This window comes from Talpa occidentalis, unplaced genomic scaffold (assembly GCF_014898055.3).
Source record: "Talpa occidentalis isolate TD23 unplaced genomic scaffold, MPIMG_talOcc4v2.1 talOcc4.4, whole genome shotgun sequence".
Classification (NCBI taxonomy): domain Eukaryota; kingdom Metazoa; phylum Chordata; class Mammalia; order Eulipotyphla; family Talpidae; genus Talpa; species Talpa occidentalis.
Genome location: NW_023604295.1, coordinates 27,983,990 through 28,000,846, shown reverse-complemented (window position 1 = coordinate 28,000,846; position 16,857 = coordinate 27,983,990). Strand labels below are relative to the sequence as shown.

The window sequence follows — 16,857 nt, the reverse complement described above, 5'->3', positions numbered from 1 at the left end:
CCTGCAAAAGCCTCTGAGGGCTCCAGGACTTTCCTCCTTTACCTGTCTGCTTGGGTCATAGAGATCCTGCCCTGTGGCCATTACTGCCATTACACAATTACTTTAAAATTTATAGAAAATACTGTAGAAACATAAATTTCTACAATGCTGTACCTTATATTTAGTTGGCAAAGACCACATACATTTAGTCAGAGTTTAGTCTTCCACATAGATACCAGAAGCTAAACTGTAAGAAAGGAGGTTCTTATTGTTGGAAAGTACCAGCTTAACAAGAAGATTGTAAAAATGCATTGATCTTTAATAGAATTGATTGAATAAGATTAAATTGACATGCAAGTTTTGATTATAATGTGGGATTTGGCTACCATCAAAAGGCAACTATTTAGGAAAGAGGCAAAAGGAAAGGAATGTTTATATGTATGGAGTGTTTCTTTTAGCTATAAATAAGCATACCAATGTTTTAGAAAGTCAAGGTAAAAATTACTTAAGGTAGCTTGGTTTGCACTGACTAAAACAGTGGGTTAAATACTGAGCTCCGCTGTGTGACTTTGATAATCAATGTGTTGGTCAACTTATTGGTAATCTCTGGGACAGTCATTTTGGTACTCACTATGATATATTTCTGGGTATTCTGCCTGATAATTGCTATCACTGATTTCTGACTCATTTATTCCTGTTCCTTGGCTTCTGTTGCTAATAACAGGTTCTTTCAGAGCAGCACAGTATTTGGGATCATATACTTGCTGCCTAGTCTGTAGATACACATTCCTTTCTGGCAAGAAATTTTGTTGGTACTCACCTATAGAGAAATCATCAAATTGTCCAATGGTTGTAATTTAGCTTTGATTGTAGATGTCTCTTCTGACATCTGATGCTAACATTCCTGATTGAGTGGATCCTTTTATTACTGCCCATTTGCAGATTAATCCTGGTCTGGTCAAAAAGCTTGTCAGTTTGCATTTTGGGATAAGAAAGATGTGTGTTAGTCCCATAGGCTGTCATAACAGCCTGACTGATACATTTGCTTTTTTGCCATCTGCAAACCAATTATACTTTGGCACAATTTAATTTCCCTTCATCAAAATGTCTTGTTTGTTTTTCTGCCTATGTAGTTTCATAGTCAGTGGATGTATGGGATCCTGTTGTTTCAGCCAGACCTGCTAGAGTCACCAGTGGAGTCTGAACCTGGGTCATATTTGTATTCTGAAAAAAAATTATTGACTTCAGATATGTAGTGTGGCTTCATACCACGAAACTGAATAGCTTTAATGTAGTCTCCACTGTTCTCTAAACAGAGGGCAGTTTAACAAGGCCTTGTTGATTTTATTCATTGAGCCTGGCTGTAGCTTGTATATGAGTTTGCAGAGGATTATGCCACCTTTTAGGCCCAACTGAAAGGTGTTAGCAATTTTCATGCCTATCACCTCTTCTATTCAATTGTGAAGATCTCTTGCTTGATTATTTGAAGGCAGTATTTTTCTTTTTTTTAATGAATAGAATATATTTTATTTTATCCTGTTATTTAAGGCAGTATTTTTCTTGACCTTGACTGAGAGCCCATAAAAGGTTCCATGTTAAAGAGGGTCATAGTGGTTCAGAGGGGAGGAAGAGGATGATTTTCAATCCAGTAGTTTCTCAAACTTGACTTCCTTGCCCTTGGGGTGAAGGAGTGCTTAAGGAGATGCCTGGGTGAGGAAATATTGATTGTGAGCAGTGTATTGGTAAGTTGGTCCCACAGGGTCATACAATTTTTTATTTTCCCCCATTTGCATTAGCTTCCTCTTGCCACTATAACAAATTACCACAAATTTAGAGGCTTAAATATTATAAATTTATCTTATAGTTCTGGAGGTCAGAAGTCTGAAATAGGTCTGCGTGGGGTAAAAGCAAGGTGTTGGTGGGGTTGTGTACCTTTTGGAGGATCTAGTGGAGAATCCACTTCCTTGCCTTTCCAGCTTCTAGACGTCACCCTTATTCTTTGAATTTTTACCCTTTCCTCCATCTTTGAAATCAGCAACATCAGACAAAATCCTTCTCATGCTGTCTCTCTGGTTCTCTTTTGCTTCTCTCTTCCACTTTTTTTTCTGGTGTGTAGTGAATGAGATAATACACTTAAAGCACTGAAAGGACTGACTCATAATGAAGAATTAATAAACAGTAGCATTTATTATGATGAGATTACTGGCAGCGGGAGAGAAGACAAAGAGGTCTCTTGCTATCATTTGCTCATATTTCAAGAATAGAAAATTTATTGGACTTATTCCTTCTGTTGTGTATCAAAGGAGCACAGATCTCTCAGACTCAGAGTAAAAATCCTTATCTACATGTATCCCTTACAGTTGGGTGGGGACAAAAAAGAGGCACATTTTTTGACATTAGCTTGCTGGGGGTTGTCAATCTAACTCATCCCCTGAAGCTGACTGTGCTGTGCCTGTTAATCACAGTAGTCTGGTATATATTACCAAATCATATCTGATTGACTGGTTTCACTTCTACAAGCTGAAAACTCATGTACAGATACTCTCAGTTCTGTTCAGCTTTCTTCCTCATAGTACCTCAACAAGCTAGGTTCCTGACTTTGTTCTATCTTGTCTGAAATTCTGTATCACTTCTAAACAATTGCATTTTACCTTGTGGTCTTTCCTATTTTTTTAATATTTAGTCTATTTTTTTAAACATTTTAAACATAAATGTTTTGAATATCTCAGTGAGTTTTCCCTTCTCCCCTGCTATCATCCTTTACACCAGTTTGACCCTTTCTTCCTCTGTTCTGCCTCTTAACCTCAGAAGCCTCACTTCCTCTATTAGTGTCCACTAGTTTTTACAAGTATTTTCCTTTTTTGGAACATGTACTATGTAAATATCCATATTTGTCTTTGTCATTCTGATTTGCTTTACTACACATAATTCTCTCAAACTCCTTCCATTTTCTGTAAATTGAACATTATGTCTTTCGTTGTGACTGAATAGTATTCTATTATATGCATATACCACATCTTCCTGATCCAACCCATGAAATGTATCACCAATGTTTTCTTCCAATATAGATCATATATTTGCATCGTTAATCCATTTTTGAATTTACTTTTCTGCATGGAATTAGACAGTAATCCAATTCTTTTTACATGTGCCCATCCAGTTTTCTAAACATCCGGTTTTCTAATGTGGTCAAGAAACTCTCCTTTCCTCATTGTATGGTCATGACTCTTTCATCATGAATTAAGTATTGGATTTGTTTCTGGGTTTTGACTCTGTTCCAGTGATCCATGTACCTACTTTTATTCCAGTTCTGTATTTTAATTACTGTTGCTCTTTATAAAGTTTACCTCAAAATTGCTTTTGTTGTTTGACTCCTTATAGCTCTCTATAAGTTTTTATACTTTTGTTTAATTTCTTTGAAGAATATTATTTTGATGGAGAATAAATTAAATTTATATATCACTTTTGGTAAATTTATATATCATTTTGGCTATATTGATTCTCCCACTTATGAGCATGGAATGCCTTTCTATATTCTTTTATCATGGTCTTTGTCCTTAATAACTTTTTTAGGTTTCTTTGTGTATGTCCTTTACCTCTTTGGTAGGTTAATTCCTAGGTACTTGATTCTTTTTGATGCAATTGTGAATGGTATTTATTAATTTCTTTTTTACTGAATTGATTGTTTCTGCAAAAAAAGCAATAGATTTTTGTATGTTGATCTGGTAACCTGCTACTTGTGTATTTATTTATTATCTCAAATAGCTTTTTTATGGCATTTTTAGGATTTTCTATATATATTTTATATGATCTGTGAATAATGTTAGTTTTACTTCTTTTCCAGCCTGGATTCCCCATGGGGGTGGGAGGGTGGGGTGGGGGGCATTATCTAATTGCTCTAGTTAAAACCTCTGATACTAAATTAAAAAGAAGTGGTGGAAGTGGACATCTTTGCCTTTTTCCTGATCTTAAAGGAAAACCTTTCAACTTTTCACCATTAAATATATTATTCACTGTGATATATGGCCTTTATTTTGTGCTGTCTTTATCTGGTTTTGGTATTAGGGTATGATTATTATTTTTTTTTTTGTCTGACTGATTTATTTATTTATTTATTTTATTTAAATAATAAATTTTATTTTTATATTCCCCATACAATTGCAAACCCCCCATTCTGACCCCAATCCCTCCCCTCCCGCCCCCCACCCCCCAAAAAAGTGTCTCTGGTTCATAGTTTTTTGTTGATTTTGATTTTCACTTTCTTATATTCATTTTCCTGGTCCCTTATTTAAGCTTTCTAGATTCCTGCTATGAGTGAGACCATCCGGTATTTTTCTTTTTGGCTTATTTCGCTGAGCATGATCCCTTCCAAGGCCATCCATGTTGCTACAAATTGCATGTGTTTATCTTTTTTGAATGCTGAGTAATAGTCCATGGTATATATGTACCACATCTTCTTGATCCATTCATCTATTTTTGGGCATTTGGGCTGTTTCCAAAGCTTAGCTATTGTAAACAGTGCTGCTATAAACATCGGGGTGCAGGTGTTCTTTGGAATTGATGTTTCTGTGTCCTTTGGGTAAATACCTAGGAGTGGAATTGCTGGATCATATGGAAGCTCTATCTTTAGTAGGTCCAGAAATCTCCACACAGCTCTCCATAGTGGTTGGACCAGTTTGCACTCCCACCAACAGTGCAGAAGAGTTCCTTTTTCTCCACACCCTCGCCAACATTTGTTGTTGCTAGTTTTTTTAATATGTGCCATTCTCACTGGTGTGAGATGGTATCTCATGGTAGTTTTGATTTGCATTTCCCTGATTACAAGTGATGTTGAACATTTTTTCATATGTCTGTTGGCCATTTGCATATCCTCTTCAGAGAAGTTTCTTTTTAGCTCTTCTGCCCATTTTTTGACTGGATTATTTTCTTTGTTGTTGCTGAGTCTCATCAGCTCTTTGCAGATTTTTGTGATCAGACCTTTATCATTAGTGTTGGGTGCAAAAATGTTCTCCCAATTGGTGGGGTTTCTCTTTGTTTTTGTTATTGTCTCTTTTGCTGTGCAGAAGCTCTTTAATTTGATGTAGTCCCAGCTGTTTATCTTTGCCTTCACTATCACTGCTTTGGGTGATGTGTCTGTAAAGATGCCTTTGATGTGCAAATCCCGTAGTGTTTCGCCTATATTTCCTTCTATGTATTTTATGGTTTCAGGTCTTATGTCTAGTTCTTTAATCCATTTTGAGTTGATTTTTGTGTATGGTGTGAGGTAGTGGTCAAGCTTCATTCTTTTGCATGTAGCGACCCAGTTTTCCCAGCACCATTTATTGAACAAACTTTCTTTGCTCCAATGCATAGTCTTTGCTCCTTTGTCAAAGATTAGTTGACCATAAATCTGTGGGTTTATTTCTGGATTTTCTATTCGATTCCATTGGTCTGTATGTCTGTTCTTGTTCCATGTATTAGGGTATTATTGACATCATAAACCTATTAAGAAGCATTTTTTGATTTTTAGGAATAATTTCATCAAGGCCCATTTGTCCATTTTCTTCAAGATTATTGAATTTATTGACAAAAGTTTTTCATAGTAATTTCTTTTTATTTCTATGTCATCTGTGGTCATTTCTTTTTCTAATTCTGTTTATTGACGTTTCCTTCCTTCTTTAGAAAGGAGGTTTATTGATTTGGTTTATCTTTTCAGAGTCAACTTAGTTTCATTGATCTTTGAGATAGTCTTTTAAATTTCTATTTCATTTAATTCTGCTCTTATTTTTAGTATTTCCTTCTTTCTACTTGTAAGTGAAGTTTTAAAATCCCCTCCTATTATTGTGTTGCTGTCATCACTAGCCTTTTTTAGTTCTATTGCTCTTTGACTCATGTATCTTGGCTCTCCATTGTTTGGTAGATATATATTTGTAAGTGTTATTTCTTCTTTTTGTATTACTCCCTAATCATAAGGTAATGTCAGTCTCTATCTCTTATCACCTTTTAAAATTGAATACCAATCTTACATGATATAAGCATATTGCTGACTTTTTGGTTGCTTGCCATTTCCTTGCAGGATTTTCTTCTAACATTTAACTCTAAGGCAGTCCTTTTATTTGCGATAAGATGGGTTCCCTGTAAACAGCAGAATGTTGGACTTCATTTTGAAATCTGCTCACTCTGTACCTTTTAATTGGTGAATTCAATGTATTTACATTTGAGGCAGTTACTGAGATGTAAGTGCTTATTAATATTTGGTTATTTGTTTTTGTTTTTTGTTTGTTTTTCAGTTTGTCCTTACGTTTTTACCTTTGGACATCTTTTTTAAAAATATTTTTTAACCTTAAATACATTCATATTTAGTTAAGGGGGCATAATTTTCTGCAGGAGGTAATGTTGAATAATGATCTCTTCTACCTCCCATTACTTGAGATAAAGAACAGTGTGCACCAAGTTTATTCACACACACACTCACGCACGCACACTCACACGCGCACACGCACAGGCACAAACACATACACTATTGAGTAAGTAACTACAGTATATTGACTTTCCCACACAAATCACTACCATTTGAGCAAAGCTTTTCAGTACTTTGAGAGCATCTGTATAGCCTCAGAAAATTGCTGCTAGTGACTGCCTTTAACAATAGACTTAGCTACCACTGAATGTCAAAAAATTAAAGAATACCCATTCACCAAGAGGGAAAGAAAAGAGTTCAGAGTTGAAGGAATCTTTCTATTCTATAAAGACAGAGTGAACTCATCAGGAACACATCAGCTCTCCCATGTTGTTGATCCTCAAACATTGACCAAAAGGCAACCTTTCATTTAAATGAAAAACATTTCCATACTGCATTGACCCTAATACAGCTATTCTACTCATTTGTGGTAATGTTTTATAAAGTCATCAGAAACACTGAATTAGTGAGCACTGAACTATTTCTCTTGGGGAAAGCACAGGTTTAGTTAAATGCAAGCTTCTGATCATAACATTTTCAGCAACCAAAATTCCATTTGCATTGTATAGGTCTATTTGTCAATATTCTTGTAAAGCAAATGTATCTTACCAGTATCTGTTCTTCCATATAACCCCTTTTCTGTATAGATTAGTAGGTATTTAAAGTTTTTTCATGCATTTCCTTGCTCTTCAGAGTCTGTCTTACCTGCAAGTTTAATATTTTTCACTGTCTGCTGCCTTTTGAAACGTGAGCAACCAGCACTAGCTAAGATGGACTTAACATTTTCCTGACCCTGAGTAATATCACCATAAATTTCTTCAACTTTCAGCCTCACAACAGCGCTGCCACTATGCTTTTTTAATCAGTTGATATTTGATGAATGCACAAGGATAGCCACTTTTCTATAGCTTCATTATACACTATAGATGTTACTTTAGCATTTCCAGAGTGGCCTTATACACACATCAGCAAATTTCCTATTTATTTTTGTAAGATGCACCATATTGTTGATTCATTGACATTGAACTCAAGGCCAACAGCACTATAATTTCCTGAAGGAAGCCAATCTAAAATGTACATTTTTCTCTAGAAGGCACATCAAGCCTTTTTGTACCTGGAAACACTGGATAGTACTTCAGCACTATGCTTGGGATCCATTTTAAACAAAAATCACCAACAAAAGGCACAAAAATGTGAAATATTTGGCACTAAAATATCACAAAATGGACAATTGTCTGCAGTATGAGAACTGAAGCAAAACAAATTTTCTTTGACTTTTTCTGGGACTGTGTTATTTGTCTCAAACTACTCTCTGTTCTGTGTATGTTCATGTGAAAGTGGTGAGCATATATTTGGGGGCGACAACTAAATTTTAGTGAATAAATAAATTTGAACATAAGGGCCTTTGAATGAGGATTGACTATTGTTGTGCAGGTAATGGAAGGGGAATCTATTCTTTTCATGCCAATGTGGTTACTGTGAGACCTTACATCACAGACTGCCATCTTTCTTTGTGTGCAAAGTATCCTTACAAGATTGTTGTACCAGCTAATTAAGGTAAATTTTTAATATTATTTGGTGTTGTTTAAGGAAAAGATTGGGAAACTTAGGATCTGAGAGTCAGACTGACTCTCCTAATTTGAGAGAGAAGCAACGTGGGGCCAGGGGTAAGATGCAGGAGAATTACATTCTAGGGTCTAATTCTTTTTCCTTATGGGAAAAGCATGAGAATAATGTTGTTGGCTGGGAGTGTGGTGAAGGAAAGACTATTTGGGTACTAGATGGTCTGAATTTAGATGTTGACTATTTGCAGGGGATTTCTGTGAAATCGAGCTACCCAGAATCTGAAATGCTTAGAACCTGTGGGAAGTTTAAGAACCTTCTGCTGGGGGAAGATGGGTCTGGGGCGCTGAGTTCAGGTGTAACCCTTCCCCCTGGGAGAACGTAGGAATTAAGGTTCTCACTAAAGGATCTGACAATTTAAAGTGAATTTCCATGTCACTTTACGTCAAATCTTTTCATAGTACGTAACAGGTCCTTGAGACCTTCGCTCAAGGATGCAATGAGAACACATTACTGACAAGATAAAGTAAAGGAGAAAGTAAAAGAGCTTTGTTGATGCAAGAGCCACAGACTCCAGGGAGATCTTAAGGGAGTGCCTCCCAGAACAAGGTATAGTTTTGCTTTCTATTACCAAGCAGGGGTGATGAGACTAGGCTTTAGCTCTTGGGTGGGAGGTCCTCTAGTGGTGCATGTGCAGTTGCACAAAATGCTTTCTCATGTGTTACATACATAATTAGCATTTGAATCTCTGTCCATGTTAATGAAGTTCTGGTTATTTTGGGTCAGGGTTTTCTCCACTGGTTTGTGCAGATTGGGGATTTGAGCTCTTTTGGGGCTACTTTAGGTCTCCTTGCACTTGAAAAAATATCTTCTGAAAGGAAATAATATAAATATTAACAGAACAGGACTTATAACAGTAAACTCCCATAACTTACCATTTTCCTTTGCTCTGTTTTTTCTTCCTAGTTGGGCTCCTTCTAAAACACACTCTCAGCATTGTGGTGGTAGTTGAATTATTGTTCCGTTCATCTGATTCCCAGATTGCAAACATTCAGTCATCATGCTTTGATATTACTTAAATATCGTTTTCTCCCCATGAAGACAAGGGTTAATATCAATCAAGCTGATCAGATAATATTTTATGTTGCATATTCTATTTTCAGAGAGTACAGTATATACAATATATTACATTATAGAGTACAATATGACATTATCCAGTCTGTGTTATTTGTTAGAGAAGTTAATTATGTTATATAACTTTCTTTGAAAATTAAAACACATACAAATTATTCTATACCACCCCCCCCACAACAATAAAACTTGGAAAGTCAGCTAAAGAAATCTTCAAATCAAAATAAAATTTAACATACAATTTTATTATACCACACATTTCCATCACCTTTATGTTCTCCAGCTTTAAACCTAAGAGGTTTAAAATTTTAACATTTAAGTTTCCTAAATGACTTCCAATTTGTAGTTGTAAATCTATTGAAAATCATATTTTATTAGAGATGGTGGGCATACCAGCCATGTCCCCTTCTCATTTAGAAGTCATGAATTCCATACCTTCAAACCAAGGTTCCAAAATAATCTCCAAAGACTTTTCCCCCCAAACCTCAGCCTTAAAGGACAATTCTTGTATAATATTTGTTAAATAAATAATGTCATGCATTAGTATGTTACAGAAAGATTTTTTCTACCTCTCTATTTTTGTTACTCCCATTTAATAAGGTCACTTTTCTAAAAACAAACTAAAGCAAAATACACACAAAAGATGATTGAAAGCACAAGTCAATTTGCAACAACAGATCTCATCAAATGTTTCAAGATCATTTCAGTTCAATATACTGGGAAACAAAGTTTATTTCTGAAAAAGAAAAACAAAGTTTATTTCTGTAAAATTTCTTGTAAGCCTAGCATATTCTGATCTTTCTAGTTTATTTTACAATGAAGTTTCAGAAATACTTTTACTAAAATTTTATCAATGAAAATCTTATGTTTCATTTCAAAGCAATGAAATCCTGAAGATTAATTTGAACCCAGTTAACTCTCTGTTTATTCAGTCTCAAAAGGTACAGTTTATCTGTAAAGAGATATATTTATGCTTTGCACATTTTAATGAAGAGTTGCTTTGAATTTAAGAGTTTATCTTGTAACTAGCATTGCATTTATAGTTTCAAAACTTTTTACTTTAAAACTCTTTGCTGGAAACCAACCTTTATTTAGGTAATTCCTTCTGAGAGGATCAATAAAAACTCAGCATTGCTCCATTCTCACCTCTTAAAACTTGTGGTATTATTCCAATCTCCCTTGCTTTTTAGTCTTTTTTTTTTTTTTTTATTGCTGACAATTCTCAGAGATTTCTTCTACATTGCTATTAAGTCAGGGCCCTTGTCCAAGAGCCAAGCCATGTTCCAAGGTATGTCATCCTCTGTAGCCAGCCATTCATCTTTGATATCTCTGGTCAGGGCAGCCCAGTGACATAAGACCTAGATCAGCTGCCAGAGATTCTGCTCATTGTCTTGGGATCACAGTAGTACCCCTGAAGATAGCCTTGACAGAGACAGGAGTAGAGAATTTCCAGTCAGATTAGTATTCTATTCATAGCCACTCTCCTTATTGGGGAATAGGAAGAGAAAGAAAAGACCTTTTCTTGTTTCATCCTTGGAAATCTCCTTGGGTCTTGGCATGTGTATTACTTATCCTTGCTTAACTGCTAGTCTGTCACATCCAATACCAAAATGACCGGGGTGTAGCAATCTGTTAGATCTCTACAGACTTTCTTCTCTTCTTGGTCCTTTTTGATTCATTCATCTCATTGACCAAACCTTGATTAATACCTTCTGATTCTAGCCATTGGGCATGTTACTGTTTCCTTTACTTCTGAAGGTCACTTCAGTTCTATTCATTCATGCATCTATTCCCAGATTCTTTCAGGGCCATGAAAGTTTTACATTAATTCTGAAACCTTGCTATAATAAATCATGTTTACTGGTTTAAATGTTGCTTTCCTAACAATCCATCATGGGGATTTGTCTAGTACCACGTTTTTCATGCCAGGCATTATTCTGCTATCTCTGCATTTCCCTCAGTGCAGGCCAAGTCATTTTACTAGTGTCTCTGCAGAGACCAGCCCACACCCTACCCATGTGCCAATTTATTGATTACTTGAGAAATCTAAGCAATGAGTTGATATAAACTTTCTGGTCCCCAACCAAACATAGGTTATTGGAAAAATGAATTTCTGCAATTTCCCAGGTGTGTTGAGGAAAGAAATAATGTGTCTGCAAAATCTAGTTCAAATTTTTTTCCAGACAGCAGGGCTGCTAAATATAAAATAGATGAGACATCATGGGTGGAAATACCTGACTCATCCCAGCAACAAATGTATATTGAGGTACAGCAGGTATGCCTCGTTCCCAGAAAATATCTTTGGTATGTAGATTGAAATGAGCTATTTTATAATATATGATCAAAAATTTATCCTTCAGAATCTTGTTTTTGGCAAAACCCTTCCCAAATCTCTCTCTAGAACTTTGCCAAAAGTTGAAGATAACAAAATTATGTATAGATTTCTCTGTATGAATTGATTTGCATGTGCTATCCTATTAATGGCACTAGCCCAATACTGGTGATTTAATTCAGGTGTCTGTTACCAAGAAAGCGGGATGTGGATCTTGGGAACTTCAGACCCATCTGCATCATGTGGTCCAACAGTGTTCTTGGGGGTCCTTTCCTTTGTGGTCAAATGTTTGTAAATGCTATTCATCTTCTCCCTCTTTTTATTTTTAATAAACTCCTCCATGAGGCCTTGCTGACCTATACTTGATACACTAAATTCTCTGAATTTATACATTCCATTTCCTCTAACTCTGATACTTTCTCATTCTCTAATGCCATGGATCCCACCACCAGCTCCCCGAATTCTTTCTGCAATCAGTATTTCCCATTTCACATGAATGATGTGGTAAGTGTTTTCATAAAAAATTGAAGGAATTGCTCTGTGGAATCAGAGGGCAGAATTATTGATTACATAAGCAAAAGAGAGAGTTCCTGTAAGATTTCCTAGAGGAGGTAAATTGGAATTTACAGATGTACAAGATTTCCTGTAAGTACCAGGGTAGGGGTCTGGCACTAGCTTGGTTCCCATGGTGGAGACTTCCAGTTGTAACTATTTGGAATAGAGTACCTGGCATATCACAGATGCTCACAAATATTTGGTGAGTAGATGAGTAATGGAAAAATCCCTTTTCCTGGTATTATTCTAAAAAAGTAAGAGGTACTTTTTTATACATTTCTGTGTAAATAAACAAAGATACTTCTTAAGTCTACTTCATGTATTTCCTTCCCCACAGTCAGATTTCTCGAGAGTTCTCTGCATCCTACCCATGGAGGCCATATGGGCTTAGAAATTGTGTGGGCTTCAGAGCCAGCAGACTCAGGTTCAAGTCCTCACTTAATAACTGTGTGAACTTGAATAAGTATATAAGTTTCTAAACCTGTTTCCCCATCTCTACAGTATCAAAGAGGGAAAGTTTGCAGTGAGGAAAGAGATGATGTTTGTAAAATGCTTAAACCAAAATTTGACTGATGCCCAACCACAGTCATACAGAAGTCCCTGTGTATGTGCTCTGGGATTGTGTCAGTGGAGAGCTGCAGACTTACAGCAAGGACACCATTTCTCCTTCCTCCACAGCTCTACTCAAATCTTGTACCACCCCCACTTAGGCTCTTGTCTGATGCCAATATGTGAACTAAGTAAGAATTAGACAGAGTTCATGCCATTTGGCAGATAAAATTCTAGGTCCAAAAAAAAAAAAAAACCAATAACAACCAAAATTGTACAATTTTGTACAATTCGTAACTTTGTACGAATTAAGTTTTCTAATTTCACACTCCATTTAATGAAAAATTAAAATCATAATTTCAATCCACATTCTTACTAACTACCTTTATCTTGAGCCTGGATGTAAGCTCCAGGAGGCCTAGGGCCAAATCATTGGAAAATCACATCTGGCCCTTTATAACCCTCAACAGTTGATGGAATGACCTCATTTCCCTTTAGTCTTGGTGATAACTTCTGGGTCTTTCCTTATTTAAATGTCTCAAGCACTTGGTTGTCTGGGCCATTCTGCATTGCTCTTGGAAACACAGGAAAGAAACATTCTGTGCTCCTGAGCCCTGTACTGTCACAGGGATCTCTAGGAGACCATCCTATCCCCAGTGATCTCTTCTGCAGCTGTACCATGAGTGATGTGGGGGCTTGGAGTTCTGCTGCTTTCCCAGGCTTTGTGGTGCAGACTCACCTAAACTCACCTGGACCTGGGTCTTCAGTCAGGGTCTCGCACTCTGATCCCTCAGCCCCAGGAACCCTTATTACATTTTTACTATTTTAAATATATTTTAGATTTATCAGGATTCTTATGGATTATTTTGTCATAATAATTCCTTTGTTCTTTGATTCCAAGGTTTTGAAACTGAAAGCCAGAAATGAGACTTTTTGTTATTTTCTTCTTGTGGCAAAGAGTGCTGTTGCTACTGAATTGGAGATAGAGGCACTGAGTCAAGAGATATTAGTAAATCTTGAGGGAAATATTAGTGAGTTTAAAGTCTTAGTCATTTGAGTTTTTATATTTTTTTCTTATTAAAGATTCCCCTTTATTTTTCCACATTTCACCTTCTTTGCCCTTGATAGCATACATTGTCTAATTTTCTCTTCATTACCAAGGGCATCTTTCTGAAGTTAATCATGTTAAAATAGGAAATGGGAATCTAATTTACTGGGCTACTCAGCATATTATGAAAATAGTTTGAGATTAAACTGATCAATCATTTAAAACTAATATACATATATACTCCTCTATGGGGCTGTTTTAAAATACTTATATGTAAAAGGGTATAATGAAACTTACTGTCATCCTTACATTTTAAGGCAAAGGTTTAATTTAGCTGCTAAGTTATGCATTTTTAAATCTAAAACGTAAGGCTAATTAGCACAACTAGATAAATGCCAGTACTTTAAAATATTTTGCTTCAAATTTTTGTTTCATTATAAAACATTAGCAACTTATTTTTTATGCTACATTAATTTTGTTTATAAATATAAATATATTTTACAGAAATATTTGACAATTTAGTTTGTTGGGAAAAGGTCAGAAAGTAGTAATATTTTTAAATCTAGTTTCTTAAAGGAATAATTTAAGTAATGGAAAATAAGAAAAGGGATTGGGAAAGGAACTAAGTAAGGTTTTCAGTCTTTTTATTAGACAGACACAATCAGATGATTCCTTTATCAGAGTGGATTGTCTATGTCTGAAATAAATCTGAGTCTCCATTAGAAATAAATGGAATATATAATCACTTGGAATATAAATCTCAAAAAACTCGATGTCCAACTTAATTCATAATATTACCATAAGTCATGATCAGTTGTGTCAGAAAGCAGTAATGTTGAACATGAATTTCATATTTTGGCCTGTAATCATAGTATAAATTGAAGTTTTATCTAATATATATATAATTTTTACTGAAAGCCTACTATGCATAGGGATTCCTACATTACACTGCAGCTCTAACACTTTATAAAGCAGATTAACAAGGCAAATCATAGGATTCTTTCTTCAGATGAATAAGCTTATAAAATTGACTATTTGTTCTTAAGGGATATGTGTAACTTCATCTTTTATATACAACTTAAACCACATTATGTTGATGTAATGACTGAACACATATGCCTTTCTATATCTAATCTCTCCTCAGCACTAACATAGTCTATTAGAAGCTGAGAAATAGAAAATATTGAAAATGGAAAGGACTTTAGAAATCACTTAATCTAACACTCCTATTTTACAGGCAAAAATATTATGGCTTTAAACAGCTTGCCTGAGGATACACAGTGATTAAACCTGGCAAAGCCAGGCTGGTGTCCCTGGTTTCCTGACTCCTCGTCTCTTTAGCACAGAATTTTCGTTTCCTGCTCTTTGTGGGATTGGAACAAATCTGTCCACAATTTATGAAAGGAACAGAATAAAGGGCATGAAATGGCTTCATCCTGAAAATTTTAAACTGAAACCTTGAAGTTTTCTTTATGATTAGGATTACAAAATTTTTTTACCTCTAATATTCCAACACTTCTGATTACAGAGCAAAGATACAACTCACCATGCATTACCCTTTTTCCATACTTTATTTATACATCATTTTATACAGTAAAATTGCATTCACTTAAATGATTTTCCTATTTGTAATGACCTTTGTTTTATTCAACCGTTTATTCCTAAATCCCTAGCACAATTCATGGCATAATACATTTTTGGTGAAAGAATGCTATAGATTATCATTTTGGAGGAGAATAGTCTTGTTTCCTTTTCACACATTAGACACTCAATATTTGTCCTAATGACTAGTACAATAAATGTTCATGCAGGGTGTTTTTGTAGATTTCTTAACAAAAAATGGTGATACTTTTTTAAAAAATTGGTCTTATATCTCTTGTTATGCCTTATAAATGTATAAGAAATTTTTAAAAATGTAGCTGTGGAAATGATAAAAACAAGACTAAAGTGTGATTTTGTAATTGGGATCAAGACTGACTCTTTCAGAGGAGAAATTTCATTTAGCTCTAGCAGGTCACTGGTTCAAGTTTCCACTTTCCTTTTGTCAATAGTGCACTTGGTTAGAATGCTAGATTTTAATATCAAAACTATAGTTAATTAAAATCAACAATTAGGAGAGAAGACTAAATTGGAGTGCCACAATGAAGTTGAGGGAGATATGAATACAATTGAATACAATACAGAAATAGGAGAATCTTTTTTTAAAAGATTTATTTATTTATGCATACAAAAACTGGGTGCAGGCCAGAGGTGTGGGGGTGACAAGATTCACCAGAGACAGAGTGGGGAGCAGAACAGGCAGATCTACTGAAATACACTGCTGAGGGGAGCAGCAGATGAGACAGGAGAGGTCTGCTGTGCCATGTGGATTTCTCCCTGGCTGGCAGGGATTGAACTCGTGCTGCAGTGGCTGGCAATAGCTTAATAGTGCTGACTTTAACTTAATAGTGCTAACTTTAACTCCTGTGCCACCAAGGAGGCCCAGATATAGGAGAATCTTTTCAAGATTCAGTTGTCTTCCATTCCTTACTCATTTCCTATTCACCTCCTGTCAAGTTTACACATACAGTAGAGAAAAGCAAAATAAAAAGAGAATGCTTTTTATTTTTGGGGGGAAAACAATTGAATATTATCTAGTTTGGTATTTAGAGAAACTTCCTTTAAAAATTTATTGTGAGAAAAAGGTTCAGACTTTGAAATAAAGTTTTTGTTGTTTAAGAGGAAGCGATATATTTGAATAGATGATGATTTACACTAAAAGCTTAATTTTAAAACCTAAATTATATTAGAGAAATCAAAATGTATTTCACTATCCTCTTAGAGGTAATATAGGAAGTCAAAAAATTGTTGGATTGTTCCTTGTATTCTACAGGTAAAGAAGGGAAGGGAGAGGAAGGGCATGTCTGTGTAGTGTCCTATTTCCTTCACTGTTATATTATTTAATCTTCACATGTTCCTGCCACCTAGATTTATCTGTTTATGTGTATGTATCTATTTACTGTCTATCATTATCTATCTATCTTTATTGAGGTAATGTTGGCTTCCAACACTTGTATATGATTTAGGGGAACAGGTTCATTGCTCCTTAGTTGTATATTACCACACCAGGCCCACATTAAAGTATTCATATCCCTTTACCCTAGGTCATTGGGCTCCCTCTCCCTTTGGTTATGGTCTTTATTTCACAGTTCATAAAATTTAGGCTCTGTTAAGTGAAGTAATTTTTGGAGGTCACCAGTCACTTAACCTTATACCATTCAC

The 16,857-nt window shown here is 35.4% G+C and overlaps 1 long non-coding RNA gene and 1 pseudogene across 1 annotated transcript; both read right to left on the bottom strand.

Annotated features, from left to right (window-relative positions):
- Nucleotides 1-521: 521 nt before the first annotated feature.
- LOC119258059 (calponin-3-like) lies at nt 522-2,002 on the bottom strand (annotated as a pseudogene).
- A 5,097-nt stretch (nt 2,003-7,099) lies between these two features.
- LOC129146723 (uncharacterized) lies at nt 7,100-13,382 on the bottom strand. The gene is made up of 4 exons (XR_008553816.1): nt 13,298-13,382; nt 10,259-10,534; nt 8,917-9,010; nt 7,100-7,123 (listed from the first exon to the last, which is right to left on the bottom strand). It is a non-coding gene; the product is annotated as an uncharacterized LOC129146723 (long non-coding RNA).
- Between the last annotated feature and the right edge of the window lie 3,475 nt (nt 13,383-16,857).